At 39.1% G+C, this 19,106-nt stretch overlaps 2 long non-coding RNA genes across 2 annotated transcripts in view; one reads left to right on the forward strand and one right to left on the reverse strand.

Moving 5' to 3' along the window:
- Nucleotides 1–19,106, forward strand: part of LOC145723480 (uncharacterized) — a 112,385-nt gene that overhangs the window by 69,487 nt on the left and 23,792 nt on the right. The window lies entirely within an intron of this gene.
- LOC115938718 (uncharacterized) lies at nucleotides 6,963–19,085 on the reverse strand. Its single transcript, XR_004073757.2, has 3 exons — nucleotides 18,801–19,085; nucleotides 11,827–11,928; nucleotides 6,963–8,858 (listed from the first exon to the last, which is right to left on the reverse strand). It is a non-coding gene; the product is annotated as an uncharacterized LOC115938718 (long non-coding RNA).

Genomic DNA, 19,106 nt, shown 5'->3' on the forward strand with positions numbered 1-19,106 from the left:
CCACAGAAAGTATTAGTACAATTGTCATCCCCTGTTCTAATGCAACATTTTCCATTCATTCACTCATTCATTCATCATTCACAGATCAAAATGATCATTCTAAAAATTATTTTCTTTTTTATTTTTTTTCGGTTTTTATTTACTTATTTATTTATTTATTTGACAGAGAGAGACAGCGAGAGAGAGAGAACACAAGCTGGGGGAGTGGGAGAGAGAGAAGCAGGCTTCCCGCTGAGCAGAGAGCCTGATGCGGGGCTCGATTCTGGGACCCTGGGATCATTACCCGAGCCAAAGGCAGACGCTTAATGACTGAGCCACCCAGGTGCCCCTATTTTTTATTTTTTGAAGATTTTATTTATTTATTCATGAGAGACAGAGAGAGAGAGAGGCAGAGGGAAAAGCAGGCTCCCAAGGAGCAGGGAGCCTGATACAGAACTCCATCCCAGGACTCTGGGATCATGACCTGAGCCGAAGGCAGACGCTTAGCCATCTGAGCCACCCAGGCGCCCCAAAATTATTTTCATTATGTCTACACTCTTGTCAAAAATTTCAGTTGCTCCTACAGCATAAAATCCAACCTAAACCAGATAGCCAAGGCCTTCAATAATTTGACCGCAGCCCATCTTTCCATGTGTAAACTTTCCCACTGCTCCCTCATCCAAACCTTTCTTGGATGTAGACACTTGTCTACTTAACTGTTGCCCCTGTCTTCTCACTTTCGCACTTCTGAATCTTTCTGTCTATTCAAGCATGTGTTTTCTTTTTTGTGATATTCTTTATTTTCTTTAACTACTCCAACTGAAGATGAGCTTTCCTTCATTAATTCCTAGAGCATTTTATGGTCTATATCACTTGTTCCTTTTATGATCTCAGATTATTATCATTTCACGTGAATGTGTCTTATGTTCTTTACTATGAACTCCTTAAGGGCAGAGATCACATCTTGGCTTCTTTGCATTTTGCTTTACATATAAATGGGTTATTTCAGTGATTAGTATGGTAATAACTTAGGTTATACACAGCTAGGTCCTTTTACTTATTCATACCTGGGGAAGTTTTGTCCTTTTTCAGTTAGTAATGCCAATTACCATAAAATTTTCAAATTTATAAATATTGCCTGTGAATGAAATTAGAATTTCTTCCCAACTTTTCTGTTTTTACAAGGATCTTAATCTATCAAGAGCAGTATAAAGCAATAAGAAAAACACCACATATACCTGAGACAATTGGGAATGGGGTATGAACTAATTAAAGACTACTGAAATATGAAAAGATGCACATCTTTACTTCAAGAAGGGAAATTCCCTCTTTGACTTTTGAGGCTGATAATGATTAAAAATATAAAATTGCTAAAGAATAGTGTGAGCAACGGTGTGAGGAAATAGGAACATACATATACTCGGGAGTACAAATTTGGCATAACTTTTTTGAAGGGCCAGTTAGCAATATACATGAACATTTTAAGTTTACCTAATCTTAGAGCGAAGAAGTCCACTTTTAGGAATTGTCCCTACAGGTATAAACATATAAATGCACAAACACATCTCTGTGTTAAAAGATGTTCATTGCAGTATTATATACAATAACAATAGGCCTCTTAATACTCTTCAATAGGGATTAACTCAGAGTTAAGTACCAAGCTATGGTGGGGCTGGGACTTGAATCTAGGCAAGCTAACTCTATGCTTATACATGGAAGGCTTTATTACTGCCAGCTGAACTTACTGAGAGCTATTCTCTTAGGAGCTCAAAATCTTCTGTAGACATTGTTCTGGTTTTTGGCCAGAGGTAAGAGTAGTTAGGAATAAGTGATAAACACACTACAGTCATTAAACAAGTCAGCAATAGAAACAAGACTAGAATTCTTATCTTCTTGACTCTCAATCCATAAAGCACTCTGCCATTTCTCATCTCTGTTTTGAGTTGACATACATTTATTTAACTTGGTGACAGTGTCTGCAAAAAAAATGTTCTAATGAATCTTTCAGGGTGTTCTGACAGTTTCTCTGTTTTGAAGTATATCTGATGAATGATTTATGTGTTAGATTTATTAAAAACACATCCATTACTTTGGGGCCTTGGGTAGATATTTAAAGGAAGAATATGGCATTTCAACCCAGCAGTTAAGATTACCCATAAATAGCTAAGGGATGACCCACCAAGGGATGTCAGATCAAAAAGATGCTCTGAGAAGGTGAGTGGATGGGTGCCTGGGTGTCTCAGTCAGTTAACTGTCTGCCTTTGGTTCAGGTCATGATCTCCGGGTCCTGAGATTGAGCCCCGCATCAGGCTCTTGCTCAGTGGTGAGTCTGCTTCTCCCTCTCCCTCTGTGATCTCTCTCTCTCAAATAAATAAATAAAATCTTAAAAAAAAAAAAAAGAAAGAAAGAAGGTGAGTGGACTTGGCCTCTCTAACTCAAGATGCAGAAGCAAAACCACCACAGAAAATAGTCTTGCCTCCATTCCCTGTGGCTCAAAATTCCAAATTTCTTTTGCAAAGACAAGCAACTGATTTTTCTGTTTGGTTTGACCTACCAAACTCCCATTACATTTGGACAAAAATGCAGTTCTCAAACTAGGATGCAAACACAAGTGCCAGTGTGCCCAATGAACTTAGGGACAATGAATGATCAAAAATACAAAGATCTTTCACCACCAACACTGGGTACATAGATACGCAATTCCTTTTAGGGAGTCACTAGAAAGGGCACTAGATGGGCAGAACATTAGGGTGCGGTTCACTCTCCCTGCCTCTGTTTTCTAATTAAACTTTAGGACATGGCAAAAATATTCTAGAGTTTGGAAGAGAACAAAGTAAAAGGGTTGCAAGAGTGCAAGATTTCATCTCTGAAAGCTAGGTTAATATATCAAACTGGATTAGTCTGCCAAAAATATGAAAATATAAAAACACCATAAATTAGTCAGTTGTCCATGGCTATAATCTGTTTGCCTGAAGCCAGATGTACTTATGATAGGAAAAACAGGTGGCTTGAAAATAGCTGGAAAACGTTAAGCACTTATATAAGATAACAGATCTTTTTTTTTTTTTTTAAGTATCAAATGGGTTGGTATCTTATTAGGGTATTCAGTTTAAAAGAAGTGGCTATGATTTAACTGGGACCAATGGTAAGTTTTCTCATTTTAGGATTTCAGTGTTCATTTAGGGAACTATAATACCATATAGTCCAAACCCTTTATTAAATCAATGCATTCATTATCTGAAATAAAATTTTATTCAATCACTGTATTTTGAGACTAGACTATCGCACACAGATAGGAGACAATGGATTGAAGAGAGTGTCCTTGAAGGAGAGGAGCTCTGCCCTCTCTTCTCTGCACATTCCCAGGAGGCAGTTTCCTACACCATCAAGACTTCAGAAAACTTCCAGGGCCTGTGAGCCAGTCCTATGTGGTATAGCAAATCAGTGCATGAACCAGCTACCCATGTAACTGGTGAGAGGAAAGAATGAAATCATTCCTGCTTAAAATCTTTCCATGTCATCTTTTAACCTATTTGGCGCGATTGGCTTAGCTGGCTTTATGGCAACTCAGCCATGTGTATGGTCAGGACTCGCTAGAAACCAGCATCAAAGCGAGTAAGTCTGTTTCTGCTATCTACAAGCTCTACTCACTCAGCCCGATCTGTCCATCTGTCTCACTTCCCAACAACTAGAGGAAGGGCAGGGAGAGCTCTTGAGGGAGACGGGAGCGAGGATGAGACCTAGTAGGCAGATGTGCACACACACCACATAGGCCCGGGAAAAAAAGTACTGAGAGGTATTTTCATAGCCAGATACACATAAGCGAGAGGGAAATTAAGACTCATTTATAAAAATGCTCATTTTCCCGTAACTGCTTACAACTTGATTTGTGTACTGCAAGAAGCTTCTAACATACCTTTGTTTTTAGGGTGCTGGAATAGTCATCAGCATAGCCTAATTCTGACACAATCACTACATCCTAAATTCTTCTGGCAAGAGGGCATGGTTGAGGAAATCAAGGAAACAATAAAATTAGTCCACATATATTCTTAAAAAGATTCTAGAAACAAAAATCAAATATATATTTGTGTACTCCAAGATCAAAACCTTGCTAGTTAAATATTGATCACCTAATGGCAAAAATTTCTTAAGTTTCAAATCTTAATGGCATTCCCCTCCATACAGTGTCCCGGGTTTCTTGCAATCATGATCTGGATACATATGTTGCCACAAAGATCTCTGGGAAATGCTTTTTTGGCAGCAGATATGGGAAACTATAATGAAAAACACTCACTAGCACAAATTGTGTAAAAAGATGGTTATGCTATTTCCTGAGCATTTAATAGCTATTTGCATTTATTTACACACATAAGTCACATCACAATGTTGATATAAAATGTTTCTGTTAAAAGCCTGAGGATGTGACAGGGAGAAGAGAAGAGAGAAAAAAGAACCAGTGGCTTGGGCAGGACAGAGTCAGCAGCCTCTCATTCTCCCCAAAGCATTTCAAAAACTATCTTTCTCATAGGGATGACTTCAATTTTTTCCACCTCATAAAAGGAAAGGAGATAATTCTTGACTGGAGAGGAATTATCTTTTTTTTTTAAAGATTTTATTTATTTGAGAGAGAGAGAGCAAGAGAAAGCATGATCGGGGGAGTGGGAGAGGGAGAAGCAGACTCCCCACAGAGCAGGGAGCCCGATGCAGGGCTCAATCCCAAGACCCTGGGATCACGACCTGAGCCAAAGGCAGATGCTTAACCGACTGAGCCACCCAGGCGCCCCTGGAGAGGAATTATCTTATGACATGTCTTGAACCTCTATTATTTCCCCACTTTTCTTTTTCTTCCTTCCTTCCTTCCTTCCTCTCTCTCTTTTTCTTTCTTTCTTTCTTTGAAAGCATGAGTGGGGAGAGGGACAGAGGGAGAGGGAGAGAGAGAATCTTAAGCAGACTCCATGCTCAGCACAGAGCCCAATGTGGGGCTCAATCTCATGACCCTGAGATCATGACCCGAGCCGAAATCAAGAGTCAGGTGCTTAACCAACTGAGCCACCCAGGCACCCTTATTTCCCCACTTTCCAACACATGAGTGAAAAGAGGACGGGGATAGTGACTGCCCTTCTGAAGATAGGTAGGTCTGAGGTTGGCCCAGATCCAGGCTCCACAACCAGGTCACAGTCAATGCCGCATGCACCACATCGCCCACCTGGAGCTCAAATGCAGTGCTGAAATGCATTGGGTTGCATGTGACCACTTTTTCTTCCACAGCATGAGAATGATTTATGAGGGAGGAGACAGAAATGGCTGAGATCTGCAAAACAGTGTCTTCTTACCGCCTAAGAACCCCCTGCTCACACCTGACTAACCCAGAAACACGGGAAATTTGCGGGATTCTAAAAAGACTCCTAGTCAACAGACTGTAGAAGGCAAAATACTCCTTTCTTTGGCCTGAGATTAAGACCCTTTTGAAAAGAGCACTTTTCTTCACATGAAAGGAGCCATTCATGTGTTGGGTGTTTCACAGGTCCCAGGGTCAGAATGTAGGCTGATATATTAGGTAGCAATACCTGACTCCCTTCTTAACAAGGCCAGCATTTGTTCCGTTGAAGTGGCTAATACATGCACCTTCAAATCCCTTACTCAGTTTTTTACTAACTACAAAACTCCCCCCAAAGTATTACATTGTTTTCCTGGGTTCTCAGTGCTAGAAAAGAGGCAGTGTTTCTATTTTCTTCTTATACTGACATTAGGGCTTGGCTTTTGACAGTTTAAACTCAGTAAGAAACGCTAGAATTTTGAAGTATTGCTTTTATTCACTCATTAAGGAACAAAGCCCCTTTCCAAAATAAATAGACTTGAGGTCTAGACTGGGGAAGCCTTGAAGGAGTAAGGCCAGGCATAGAAGAGCTGTCTTTCAAAGCTCACAAAACAGTGCAGAGGTACAGAGTGGCTTAGCTACAACTTGAGGGGATAAATGAGATCATGGATATTGGTGTGGGCTGGGAATTGTGTCCCCCACTCCTGCCCCTTGCATATGTCGAAGTCTTAACCTTCAATACCTTAGAATACACCTGCATTTGGAAATAGGGCCTTTAAAGAGTTAATGAAGGTAAAATGAAGTCATATGGGCAGGCCTTAATCCAATATGACTGGTGCATTTATAGAAAGAGATGACCATCTGCAGGCCAAGGAGAGAGGCCTCAGAGGAAACCAACCTGCTAACACCTTGATCTTGGACTTCTAGCCTCCAGAGCTGTAAGAAAACAAATTTCTGCTGAGACACCCAGTCTAGGGTATTTTGTTATGGCAATCCTAGAAAACTAAGATTCGAAGGTGCTTGGCGATTTGTGGAGTATTTTACAAATGCTAGTTATCATCATTATTATTAGGAGGGGTATCAGGGTGGAGCCAGGGAGTGGAAACCAGCCTGGACATACAGAAGGAACACATATCAATAAAAATGTATTAAATGCTGACTATGCCCTTGGGTATATGGAGATGAACGAGATAGGCTTTTTGACCTGTAGCAAATGTAAACATGACACGGAAGATACTGAAAGAACTCGAGAGGCTCAGGGAGAAGGCAGTTACTTCTGCTTGTTGGGGGTGGTGAGTGGAGGTGGAGGAGAGGAGTTTACCAAGGTTTCATGAAAAGAGAGTGGTATTTAGAGGCTCAAAACCTGAGTAAGACTTTGCCAGGCAGATGCGGTGGGGGCAGAGGAGGAAACGTAATCAAGGGCACTCACGTGGGTAAGTGTGCTGTGTCTAGGAAAAAGCCCACAGTGTGATGGCGGGACAGAAAACACAGGGAGAGGCACCTGGGTGGCTCAGTCATTGGGCATCTGCCTTCGGCTCAGGTCATGATCCCAGAGTCCTGGGATCGAGCCCCGCGTCAGGCTCCTTGCTCCCTGGGAAGCCTGCTTCTCCCTCTCCCACTCCCCCTGCTTGTGTTCCCTCTCTCGCTGTGTCTCTCTCTGTCAAATAAATAAATAAAATCTTAAAAAAAACCCACACACACACAGGGAGAATGCTGGTGGAGGAGTCTTACAGAGAGGGTTGGTGTCAACTTGTGGAGGACCTTGAGTGCTGTGTGAAGGGATTTGGGTGCCAGCATGTAAGCGATAGTGAAGGCAAATGTGTTCTTCTTTTTATTCTCTCAACATTTCTTTACTTTCTGCTGTGATCTGTTTTTCTTACATTCATTGCACACCTTCACCCAGACTTCAAGTGTCTCTTCTCTCCTGGTCCACCAGGTTCCATCAGCCAAATTTCTCCTTAAAAATCATCTTTTCTAGAGGCTTAAGTGATTTTCCACTGATGCCCACCCTTGAAAGGTGAGTGGTAGCCTGGATGTCTTAGACCCTGAGCAAGCTTTGCCACCAATTTGATGGATCTTTTAGGGCAAGTCATTTTTGCAATTTTGTTAAGAACTGACAATAGGATCACTCACAGAGATCAGCCAAAGTGTGTTGGGGTCTCAAAAAACACTGATTGACTGCATGAATAGAATGTGTCCAAAAGCTGATGTATATCCCATTCTCTGGCCTGACCATTCTCTCTTTCCCTCCCTTTTTTTTTGTATCTGAATTAAAATAACATCTATCAATTATGGAACATGGCCAAATAGTTAAAGACAAGTTATGAGATTAATTGGAAATGCATGCCATTCCTTAGAGAAATTTCAAGAGGAACCTTTACTGACTCATGTTTATATATCACAGGGAAAAATGAAAGTCACATTCACCCTTTATTCAAAATAGTCCTCATCACATATACTCAAATAGCTGTGCAGAACCTTTTGACTACGGTGGGAAAGCTAAAGCTAAATTATTCGTCTGAACAATTAGGTGGTGGAAGAATGGGCTAAATGTCTACAAAGGCAGAAAGAGTCATCACCAAATTTTCTGCTCCTGCATACCAACTTGTAAATTAGAAGTAAATGTATATGCCTCTGATGTCTACCTCTATCTGTGGGACACTAATAAAAAGCTTCCATTTTGATCAAGTTAGTTTTTATGTTCTTAGAATTCACTGTGAATTCTAACAGATTTTTTAAAAATTTATGATCTAATTTTAATTATGGAAAGACAATTCTTAGAGAAACAGTCTAAAGGAAGTGATTAAAAGCAAGAGCTCTGGTATCAGATGACCTTGGTTCAAGTTCTGGTTCTTTAGTTTGTAATGACCCTGTCCAAGTCATTTTAATCTCTTTGCACTTTTGAGGATCTCTGTGAGGATTAAATGAAATAATCTGGGCAAAATGTGTGCTTAGCACAATAGTGGATGAATACAACAATCTGTGATATAGGAAAGAACATTCCCTGCCAAATGCTGGACCTTAAAAGTGAGTCGACAAGACAAGCCATATAGAATGCCAGATACAATTCTCATCCATAGCTACAATTTCTCTGGTCAGTGGACAAGAAATGATAGTGCTGACATAATTGGTAAACCACAATCAGAAAAATCAGTCCATTTACATTTCAAATGGCTCAGAAGAAGCTGACTTACAGAGCTGTAGCAGGAAGCTAACAGTTCAGGGAATTTGTGTTAATAGGAAATATTTTTGAACCTTGAAGCAAAACACATGTTTATACTTAGGTAGAACAGTTTCTTTGGGGTCTTACCACTTAACTGTGAACTTCAGTATTAAAATCCTTAGGCCAGCTTTGCACAGTAAGACAAAGACATTTCAGAATGGTGCTGAGGACAGTTAGTGTAAAAGCTTGCTCCTCAAGCAGAATGGTGGAATGTTTGTTTGGTGGTCTAGGTGCTAAGCCAACCTGCCACATGGATAATTTCTCCTTGGAGTAAATGGGTCATGTGTCCCAGAACCAATGTGGGTAACATCTTGTCTGCTTCCAGCAATGTCTGGAACTCTAAAATGCAAAAACAGAAAAATGATGAGTTTTCACTGTTGACCTTGCACAGAGCAGGTGCACAATCAATAGCTGTTGAATACATTTATCTACACTGCAAAGTCAATTTCTTTGGGGGTGGGATAGGGATAAAGATTCTTGTATCTTGTACAGGTCTGACAGCCAGTGAGAATCCATTGTGTCTGGTTCTGTAGTATGTTTTGCCTGAGGAGTTCTCCATTATCAGACCAAATGGAACTAATGTTAAAATATTAGGTCTTTTCTGGTTTGTAATCTTAGCAGAAATTCTACTTGTAACATGATTGACATGAAAATGCCTTTCCCTAGGTCTTGAAGTGATGTTCAGGTTGAAGTTACTTAAAATAAAACACAGGAAACCAACCCTAAAGAAACATTTAAGACAAAAATCTAATGATGATAAAAATCAGCATTATCATTTGCTGTTAGTTTGGTAATGTTAATCATAGAAGAGAAGCATGAGATACTGTACATTATAAATATGGGATTGGGAGAAATATTAAGTATATGTTTTTATCAATAAATAATAAAAGCACAAGAAGAAAACAAAAATATTTTCAAATATCATCCAACTTCTACATACAATAAAAATTTCTCCTATGGGAGAATTTCTCTAAACTGAGAAATTCTCATGTAACTAAAACAATCATGAAGTTGCCACATTAGACTAATGACCTTTAGTTATAATTGGATAATTGAATTTTAAATTGTCAAGAAAATGGAACTGAAATTCATAAAACTTGCCAAGAGAATAACTCTTTGATACACATTTGACAATCTGAAAAATACCACAGCTTAAGAAAAATGAACCTGCTATTGCATTATCCAAGGGCAAAGCAAGCACTTGAATATTCCTTTTCCCTGCCATGATCTCAGGGTTAAAAAACAGCTCAGCCACTTTTGTTGAATTTGTGGTGCATTTGCTTTAAGTCTCCTTTAGGGTAACATTTTATCAGTTAAGATTTTTATGTGAGTCCTGTACCTCATATAAGGATCATTTATAGCTAACTTTCTTATTGTAATGACATTTCATGATATACTCACAATGATGCCCAATCTCCAATCATTAATTAAGAGTACAGAGGAAATAAGCAAATTATTTAACTGGATAGAAATTAGAATGCATTAAGAATTAAATATTTGGAATGTCTGTCGATTAAAAAGACTATCCATTCCTGAATTTATTCCACATTGAAAATTTTTGACACTAGAGGCAGTATTGACAGAAGTAGGGCTGATCGATATTGAACCTTAAGGGTCAAAGGACTCCATGCTTAGTGTAATAAGCAACCTAGTTAAGGTATCACAGTGTTTCGGTATAGTAACAGTTATTAAGGGTCAGGCAAGGTTTCTTTGATAAACTCTAATTTGGGGAGGCTTGCATAGTTCCAGAGTCTCCAAAGGCATGAGATAGTATGATTGAAGCAAGACGATGGCTTGGAAATAAATAAAGAGAAAGTGAGTCATTACACTCAAAGTTGAGGAATTAGATTATTTCCACTCCCCACATTCAAATCCCATCTTTTCTTAACATCCCCACAGAACTTTTATGAAATCTCTAAACCTAGGAAGCTTTAGATGAGAGGTAAATCTCTTTTAAGTTTTGAAATGGCTTGAAATCTTTATTTTTGAAAATTATCTAGCACATTCAAGTAGGCTATAAATTATAAATACTACCAAAGGGAGCTCTGTATCTCTTCAACCAGATAAGGTGCAATGAAATCTCAGAAACACCCCCTACACTTTCCACTTAGTTGTGTGCAGAACATTAGTACCACATGGAAATCATTATTCTTCACTCAAACATACTTGATCATATTGGCCTACTGAATTGCTTACGGTTTGGTTTTCCAGCAAATCTGACTTTTAATGTAACTAAGAGATAGTTTTTAATTATTTATTTAAAATTTTGTTGGACACATTGGATTCGAATTTGGAAAAAAGCAAGCAATAACCTAAACATATGCCAATTTTTTTATAATAATAAAACAATGATGAAATAATCATATAGACGTAAGTGTGTGTTGCCTGGCCTGGCATTTAACAACATAATTTATTTCCTTATTGTTATTTTCTTAAATTAATGTAAAACTTGAAAATTAACATGGAAAAGTTTAAGATTATGGGTTTGAAAGAAATGATGGCATATCTGAACATAGAAGAGGAGGAGCAAAGTGCTAACTCAAGTACTTTCTACCTACTGAGCCCCATATAAACACTATTCTGACTCTTCGAGTCCTTCCTGGGCAGACACTAAGTGCTCTGCCCTCTGTGACCTTTCTTCTAGAATTCAGAATGTATAGATACATTCAAACAACAGAAGTGGGCATTGATCAGTCAAGGAAGAAGCTGTGCACTTTCAGTTTCCATTACATTAAACAAAATACTCATTAGTGCTTGGCATTTTCCCAAGCAGACACAATCTAGGTGTCCACTGAGGCCTCATTGTGCAGTTAAGAAGTTTAAAAAGACCTTCTAGACATCAGCTAGGGACAATTAAGGGATGGGTAAAACTACTCCAGGGTAAGAAGGCTGAAATTACTGGAAACAAACACACATAGAATAGCAACTGCAAACTAGACAAACTATCTTTAAGATCAGTTAAATATTCAAAGAGACAAAGACTAAAGATCCCTTTGCTTAAAAATCATTATCCTCCTTAATGAAACCACAATACACCTACTGTGGGAGTATTCAGTTATATTAAAACAAAATCACGTCTAGATATGTGGTAGAAAAAACATAATCTGATGGAAACCTGTCACCACAACGTAATTATTCCTATCGTTTACCCAACAAGGAAACTAAGTGCTACTATTATTAAGAGGTCATAATAACGTAAGTTAGCTCTGAAATCCATATCCATTAAAACTGTTGAAACATGTTTTATTGCTAAACGTCCATTCCCAGATCCAAAACAGCTTCCAGAAAATGTTAGAGAACAACTTACATGCAGGTCAGACTGACGAACTGTTTTCCCAAGTGTTTCCTTCCCTTTTGCCTTGCTTTCTTCCATCCATCCTTCATCCAGCAAGCATTTATTAAGTACAGTCTGTGTGCCAAGTTTAGGGGCCACAATAGTGAACAAATCCAACAAGGGTTAAGTATACATGAAGTTACAGGCTAGCACCCGAAGCAAAAAATTTTATATGATTTCTGTTGCTGTTGGTATTAAAACAACCATATTTGAGAAATTTTCATGCAAGACCATTAAAATGAGTTCAGTTTCAAAAATCATTCACATTACCTGTTTCTCACCCTCTGGGTAGGGGAATTGGAAGAAAAGCTTTTCGTGACACAATTTCTCTTATTTTAAGGAGACATTTATTTTTCCACTTAGGCTGATGCAACCTAATCTACCAGCAAGTTGTAGGAACAAATATCAAATATAAACTCTTTCTCAAAGGGATGCTGTGCTATTTATTCACAAGGAATGTATGAAAGAAGAAGAAAAAGGAAAGACCATAAGCTTAATATGGAACATGAAAACCTCCTTGAGGTTGCTACAATATACTCTCCCTGCTTTTTAACTCAAAGATACCATTTTACCAGTACTTAACACAGATCTTTAAATCCCAGAGCTAATAATGCTTCCCAGCTACATACAGCTGGATGCATCTGACAAGCAGCATGTAGTAGGAACCTCACAGGGGATAAGGTTCCTAACAGTCAACTAAGAGTTCAAATCCCAAAAGAGGTGCCCCTGGTGTGCAGAGCACTTAACCCTTCGACCAGTACCAACATGACTATTCACAAATTATTGATGTCCCTAAATCCCTGGCAGATTGCAGACAGTTCTTCTATCCATTGAAGCCCAGGCATATGGTCACTAATGGGATGGCTTAAAAAAAATACACACATTCAGTCTTTGCTACATGAATATAAAGCCACTGAAATGCTAGAAGGTGATTGAACTGGATGGAACACTGTTAAATACATGCTTAGCCGCATGTTATGGATCATTTCCATTGACATCTATCTGCGTCCTTGGTACAGTTTAATTAAAGCTGTCTGGAACAAGTCTGCCCTCCAAATGATCGTCAGTGCAATGAAAAGGTGAAACACGAGGAGGCTTGAGGCCTTTTTTGTAAAGCATTCAAAAGACTGTCTCTGCGGTTACAAATAGCAGTGGAAGAGAAATTCATTTTCAAAATTAACCAGCCATAAGACTTTTTTGCGAGAGAAAGTGGGGCTCCTTCTGATGTCATCCTGGAGTACCAGAAGCTGAATTAGGTAATGCCAGATCTTAAGAACTCAAGCTGGGCCATGTTCTGGTCTAAAGTGGATACACTTTTTTTGGTCCTAAAGTAGTAAATTCTACAGCAAGCTTGCATGTTTGTAATTTATTTGGCAAAATAGAACTGCCAAATGAAACAATTTTGCCTAAAGTAGTCTCTTTTATAAGACAATTTTGCAGCTAGAAGGCAGGAACATCATTTATTTAATTAGGTTTTATAGTATATAGAACACTAGCAGAGCAAGTAAGTAGCTTCAAACAATTAAGATATTTATTGAATACCTTTTATATTTCCGGTGCTCTTACGGAACCAGAGAAACAAAATAAAATACTTGGGGTTTAAGAAATGTGGGACATAGGGGTGCCTGGGTGGCTCAGTTGGTTAAGCGACTGCCTTCGGCTCAGGTCATGATCCTGGAGTCCAGGATTGAGTCCCGCATCGGGCTCCCTACTCGGCAGGGAGTCTGCTTCTCCCTCTGACCCTCCTCCCTCTCATGCTCTCTGTCTCTCATTCTCTCTCTCGCAAATAAATAAAATCTTAAAAAAAAAAAAAAAAAAGAAATGTGGAACATAGTTTAGAGACTGAATCTTAACTAATTATACCTACTTCCTGTGGCACTTTCTCCCCTTTAATATGATTTTATTTGAAGAGATGTAAATTATACTTGCTCTTTAGTACCAGAATTAACTGTACTTTATGAAAGGGTCCAAAGGACTGTGCCATGTTTAAAATTTCCATTCACTGCTTCTCCACACAAATCCATCAGTCATGATATAGGTTTATCCTTTTCATTTTTTTTTTTAAAGATTTTATTTATTTAACAGAGAGAGAGATAGCGACAGCAGGAACACAAGCAGGGGGAGTGGGAGAGGGAGAAACAGATTTCCCGCTGAGCAGGGAGCCCGATGCGGAGCTCGATCCCAGGACCCTGGGATCATGACCTGAGCCGAAGGCAGCTGCTTAACCGACTGAGCCACCCAGGGGCCCCTATCCTTTTCATTTAATGTTTATTTGGTATCTACTTCATATACAACATTGAGTTATAGCTTGTGTCCTTCCCCCACCCCCAAATGCCTCTGTCTCTCTCTGTCCATTATAATATGTTCATCCAGACTGGTGAAAGGTAATAGTAACACTGAACAGAAGAGCACTCCTAAATTCAGTTGGGATGCCATTCAGGAGTGCAGATTGTCTTAGCCTTGATACCTAATAGAAATTAGACCTAGAAGATATTATAGTCAACAAATAGGTTATAAGTTAAAGCCAATGAATCAGGGCAATATGTATTGAGTGCTGACTGCACTGGCATTGTGCTGGGAACTCTGGGGATGAGGGACCAGCAGAAGCATTCTCAACAAACAGCAAACTGGGAAGATGTACACATTGGAAGTCACCCAGGAACGGTGGAGTTGGAGGACCAAATCCTAGAGTGACGTTGAAAGGCTTTCTGAGGAAGAAAGAGCTTGAGCTGTCTTTGAAGAATGAGGCCAGTTGTCCAAGCCAAAAATATAGTGACAGGAACATGGCGGGTAGAAGACCAGCTAGGAAATTGTCCTGCTTTGGGTGGATGCTTTGTGTTGAGGACTATATCTCTTGGGGTCTGATCAGGAGACTAGAAACCACTTTAAGTATTTAACACAGAAGAAATTTAATACAGGGAACTGATTTTACAGGTGATGACCTGAGATGACCAACAGGAGACAGTGTGGCAATTAAAGATGAGCAAGTTCAGGAAGCTGCCAGCAACACTTGGGGTGGAAGAACAAGGGAGAAGATAGAGTTTCTGGAGCTCGGAGACCAGGGCCACCCAGCAGAGGACAGAACTTGAGAAGGCCTAACCAGTAGGTGCTGGAACAATGGAGAAATACAAATGCAGTTGCTACTAGAGATCTACATGAAGCAGAGAGAAGACGGGAACTACCTGGCTTCTTCCTGTCTGTCCCCCTGCTCCATCAACTAGCAATGTCTCCCATGGACCAAGTCCAGATAGAAGCTGACAAGGAGCCTATGGAAAAAAATGCAGGGGTCAATCTCCCTATCATGCAGAATGGAGTAAATCAAAGTAAGGAATATTTATAAGAGCAAACAGGCTAATGATCAGCGAAGAGACTAATACAAAATGATGTAATATTGTTACAGCAGAACCCTATTACATAATAGGTTTTTAAAACTAGGGAGGGGAGTTTAAACAAAATAGGCAAGAGAAAGCCATTTTAGGCATCATGAAATTGGTCTTTTAGGACTATCTGACCAGAGTTTGGAAAAAGATTTGAGGCAAAGAGAGAAGTTAGGAGGGAGATTAAAGGTGGCCACCAACTCTTTGACATTCTTCTCTCTGAGAGGTGGGGTGTATTTCCTTTCCCCTTGAATCTGGGCTGGCCCGAAGAAGAAGGGATGCTGTGCCAGTTCTGGAACTAGCCTTTAAGAAGACTGGAAGATGAATACCTTGGAACCCTGATTTGCTATGTAAGAAGTTCAACCACCCTACTGAAGTGGTCACGTGGAGAGGCCCTGACTCTCCTGAGTCCACCAGACAAGCCAGTGGCCAGCTCAATTCCAGCGAGTGCCTCTCATGAATGCCACATGGAACAGAACAATTGCTCAGTTGAGAATTGTCCAAGTTTTTGATCCACAAAATCATGAGATCTAAAACAATGGTGGTTGTTTTAAGTCATTAAGTTTTGGAGTATTCTGTTATGCAGTAATATGTAACTAGAACGGAGGGTATGCGATAATGTGAACATATCATCATATGCCTCCAAATTGTAGGAACTGTGAGGAGACCCCCATGTTTTGGGAAAAGACCCTAAGTTCTCTTTGTGTTTATAATGGGTTGACGAATTTTTTCTGTAAAGGGCCAGATAGTAAATATTTTTTGCTTTGTGGGCTGTATGGTCTCTGCTGCTACTATTCAACTCTATCACTGTAGGGTAGAGAAAGTCATAGACAATAGGTGTAGGTGAGTTTCAATAAACTTTATTTACAAAAACAGGCAGCTGGCCCAGAGTTGGCTGTAGATCATAGATTGCTTACTCCTGGTTTATGAGTTCAAGATGTTAAGGAAAATTCAACTGGAAATATGCTATACGTAGATGACACAGAGGAATTGAGATGTAGATTGAAGAATAGATAAATAGTCTTGAAGAGGGCCTAGGATACTGCTATTGTATCTTCTTAAAGTCTACTTCATTATTTCTTTTAAATGATACTAGGATAGTTGGTAAATATATTAGTAGGCTGAGAGATTATCTGAATTTATAAGGTGGGGCCCTTGAACCAGATGATTTATAGTCTGGAGACACACAGAGGACAAAATCAAACAGATTTTCCAATATATGAATAGTAGTCCTGGGTCCACTGTTAATGGTTTTCAAATTTATATAATTTCAACCCAATGTGTTTTATGAGTAAACTGGACTCTTCTAGAGCCATTCTTTTAAGTGTGACTAACATCCTTCTAATTTTTAATTTATATCATATTTATGATTTATTTGCACAATTATGAGTTTGGCAGTATTTCTTGCTTGCATTTGTAAAGCATTTACAACATTAATCTCAAAGTATTTATATCCCAAACTATCCTGAAAAGTCAATGGTTATTTTCCATAATTTATGATACATTGAAGGCATTTTATCATGCTATTTACTGTTATGTCACAGGAAAAAAGTGTGACCTTTGAAGAAATAAAACAAGCAGCTTTTTAGTTCTCCTGCATATCTGTTAAATTTATGGATATTTATTTTAGGCTTTATAAAAATTCTATCAGACAGCTGAACAATTTAGAGTCACACAGCATGTAAATTCTATTAAACAAGGGCTCTTTACCCTTTCACCTAATGCCCTACATGTGCTTGGTACAGAGGTACAACTCTTCAGAACAAACACTAATAGTCTGCTTAAAATCCTTAATATAACTGATGCAGGTATGCTAGAGGATACTAGTGAATATTCAAAGGGGTTTTTATCCATTTAAGGCCAAGAATGGTCGAGCAATTCTGTTTTTGGCCTCAAAAAGAGCAACCTGTTTAAGAGGTGAAGCCTTCTTATAGTTCCTGCATTTGATAAAGTACGGACCTTGCAGCCTTCCCTCATAGATCTGTGACCTCAAGTCCTGGCCTTTGGACTTTTCTCCTCTTTGAGGGTAGAATGATTAGCAAGTTCCTTCTATTAGGTATGTTAGCAGTTTCTGCTAAGAAGAGGATTTTAATAACATTAAATTGCAAGGAATTACGAGGCAAGGCTTGCTCCTAGACACTAAGACAAACCCAGTTTCAGCTGATGACACAGCTTCTATGAAGGGCCATCTGTTTAGCTCTAACAGCATTTTCTTTGTTTCACCTATGTAGCTTGGTTTCAAACCCTGTCTGGGACACCTGCTCAATGTGAAATGAGATTGGTGGGTCTCAGTCCATTTGTGGCTGGCTGAAATTTCCCATCTTCCTTTCCAGAAAAAATGGTCCATAAGGAAATTAAGTGAAAAGAGTTAGACGTCACACATGGATTCACGTATAGGTGTACTGAAGGCCTAAATAATCTTCCTGTGTGAAAAGTACAATATAAATTCAACACTGGTTCATTGGTTCATCTACTTTGCCTCTCAGCAGCTCTCTAACACCTGAGGTCTCCTGTATCCTGAAGATGATGCAACTTTAGGGACATCTTTTTACTATTCTAAGCCCCTGCATAATTTGAGCTGAGATTGTAACGTGGCTTGAAATTGGCTGTGATTTGATGCTTCATTTAAACAGGGATGGTATATGAAAGTAGCATAAGAGGTACATGTTCTGTGCTTTTTTTACATTATGTAAATAGATCTGAAGTCTCCATAAATAACAATTAAAGAATATTCATAGGCTAAGAGTAAACAGATTAGATGCCTTCAGATCATCCATTATCCAAGAGAGAAAGTAGAACACTGTAATTTATTATAACCAAAGCCAATATTACCTTAAAATGGTATGAATTTTGATTTCAAAAGTCAATAAGGTCTTTTCCATATAAATTTAAAGCCACCAAAAATTGCACTAAACTTACTAAATACACAATTAGTTTCTTGTTACAGATAATTTCTATTGATCCAAATCTAGTTTGTCAACATGGATTAATCAAAATCGTCAGGGATTGAGATCTGGATGGCTCAAGGGATCAGTTCCTGGGCTATGAGCCTTTCACCCTCAGGTCACTGTTTCCAATACTTATAGTAGTTTCAAGAGGCCTATTTGACAGCTGATGTGAAACAAACCAGTACTTTCAACTGAGTGCCTTGCATGGATTCATTGTCCCTTGTATTCAGAGACGTTATCCCTTACAGGCTGAGGGAATATGTAAGGTGAAAAGTTACTGCATTATCAGCAATCTTAGTTATTATTCATAGACATGTCCATATTTATAATCTCCTATGGTAAGCAATCGTAATTGCTGTCTGCAAGGCTTGCTGCAACCAGTTATAGAACATTTATCTCTGTGTGACACTTTCCGGCAAACCAAACCAGTTGATCTCTGATTGGTTGCCCCAAGCTGTTATATATTCTTTTCTTTGTAGGATAAACTGTAGAAATATTTCTTTTCTAGAGATCATATGTATGTGCATCTCCTTTCTTTGTTTGCCTTTCAGGTCTTTTCTAAAGTACAAGTTATAACATTCTTATCTTTTATTACATAAAAACTCTGGGTCCAGGTCCTTACCAGACAGAAGGCTTTCCCGAAGAAATACTGTTCCCTGCAGTTCTTGGGTTAGATGAGTATCCTTCACTTGCTCATAGTCTTTAGGAAGCTTTTAATCCCAACCAGGGCATCCATAGTGATGTGCTGGGTAGTACAGATGCCCTGATCTTTGGCTACCTGATCTCATCCCACTAGTCCAAGAAACTCTCTAAAGATCTTCTTCTCTTCAGCCCTCAGTCTGTCAGAAGCTCCTAACAGCTTTCTTTATTCAAGGTGAGTCAGGCAACCTGTTCTTAAGATTTTTCTAGTTGTTCCTGGGATCGAGCC

Source organism: Leptonychotes weddellii, chromosome 9 (assembly GCF_054177405.1).
Source record: "Leptonychotes weddellii isolate Sample4059 chromosome 9, ASM5417740v2, whole genome shotgun sequence".
Taxonomy (NCBI): domain Eukaryota; kingdom Metazoa; phylum Chordata; class Mammalia; order Carnivora; family Phocidae; genus Leptonychotes; species Leptonychotes weddellii.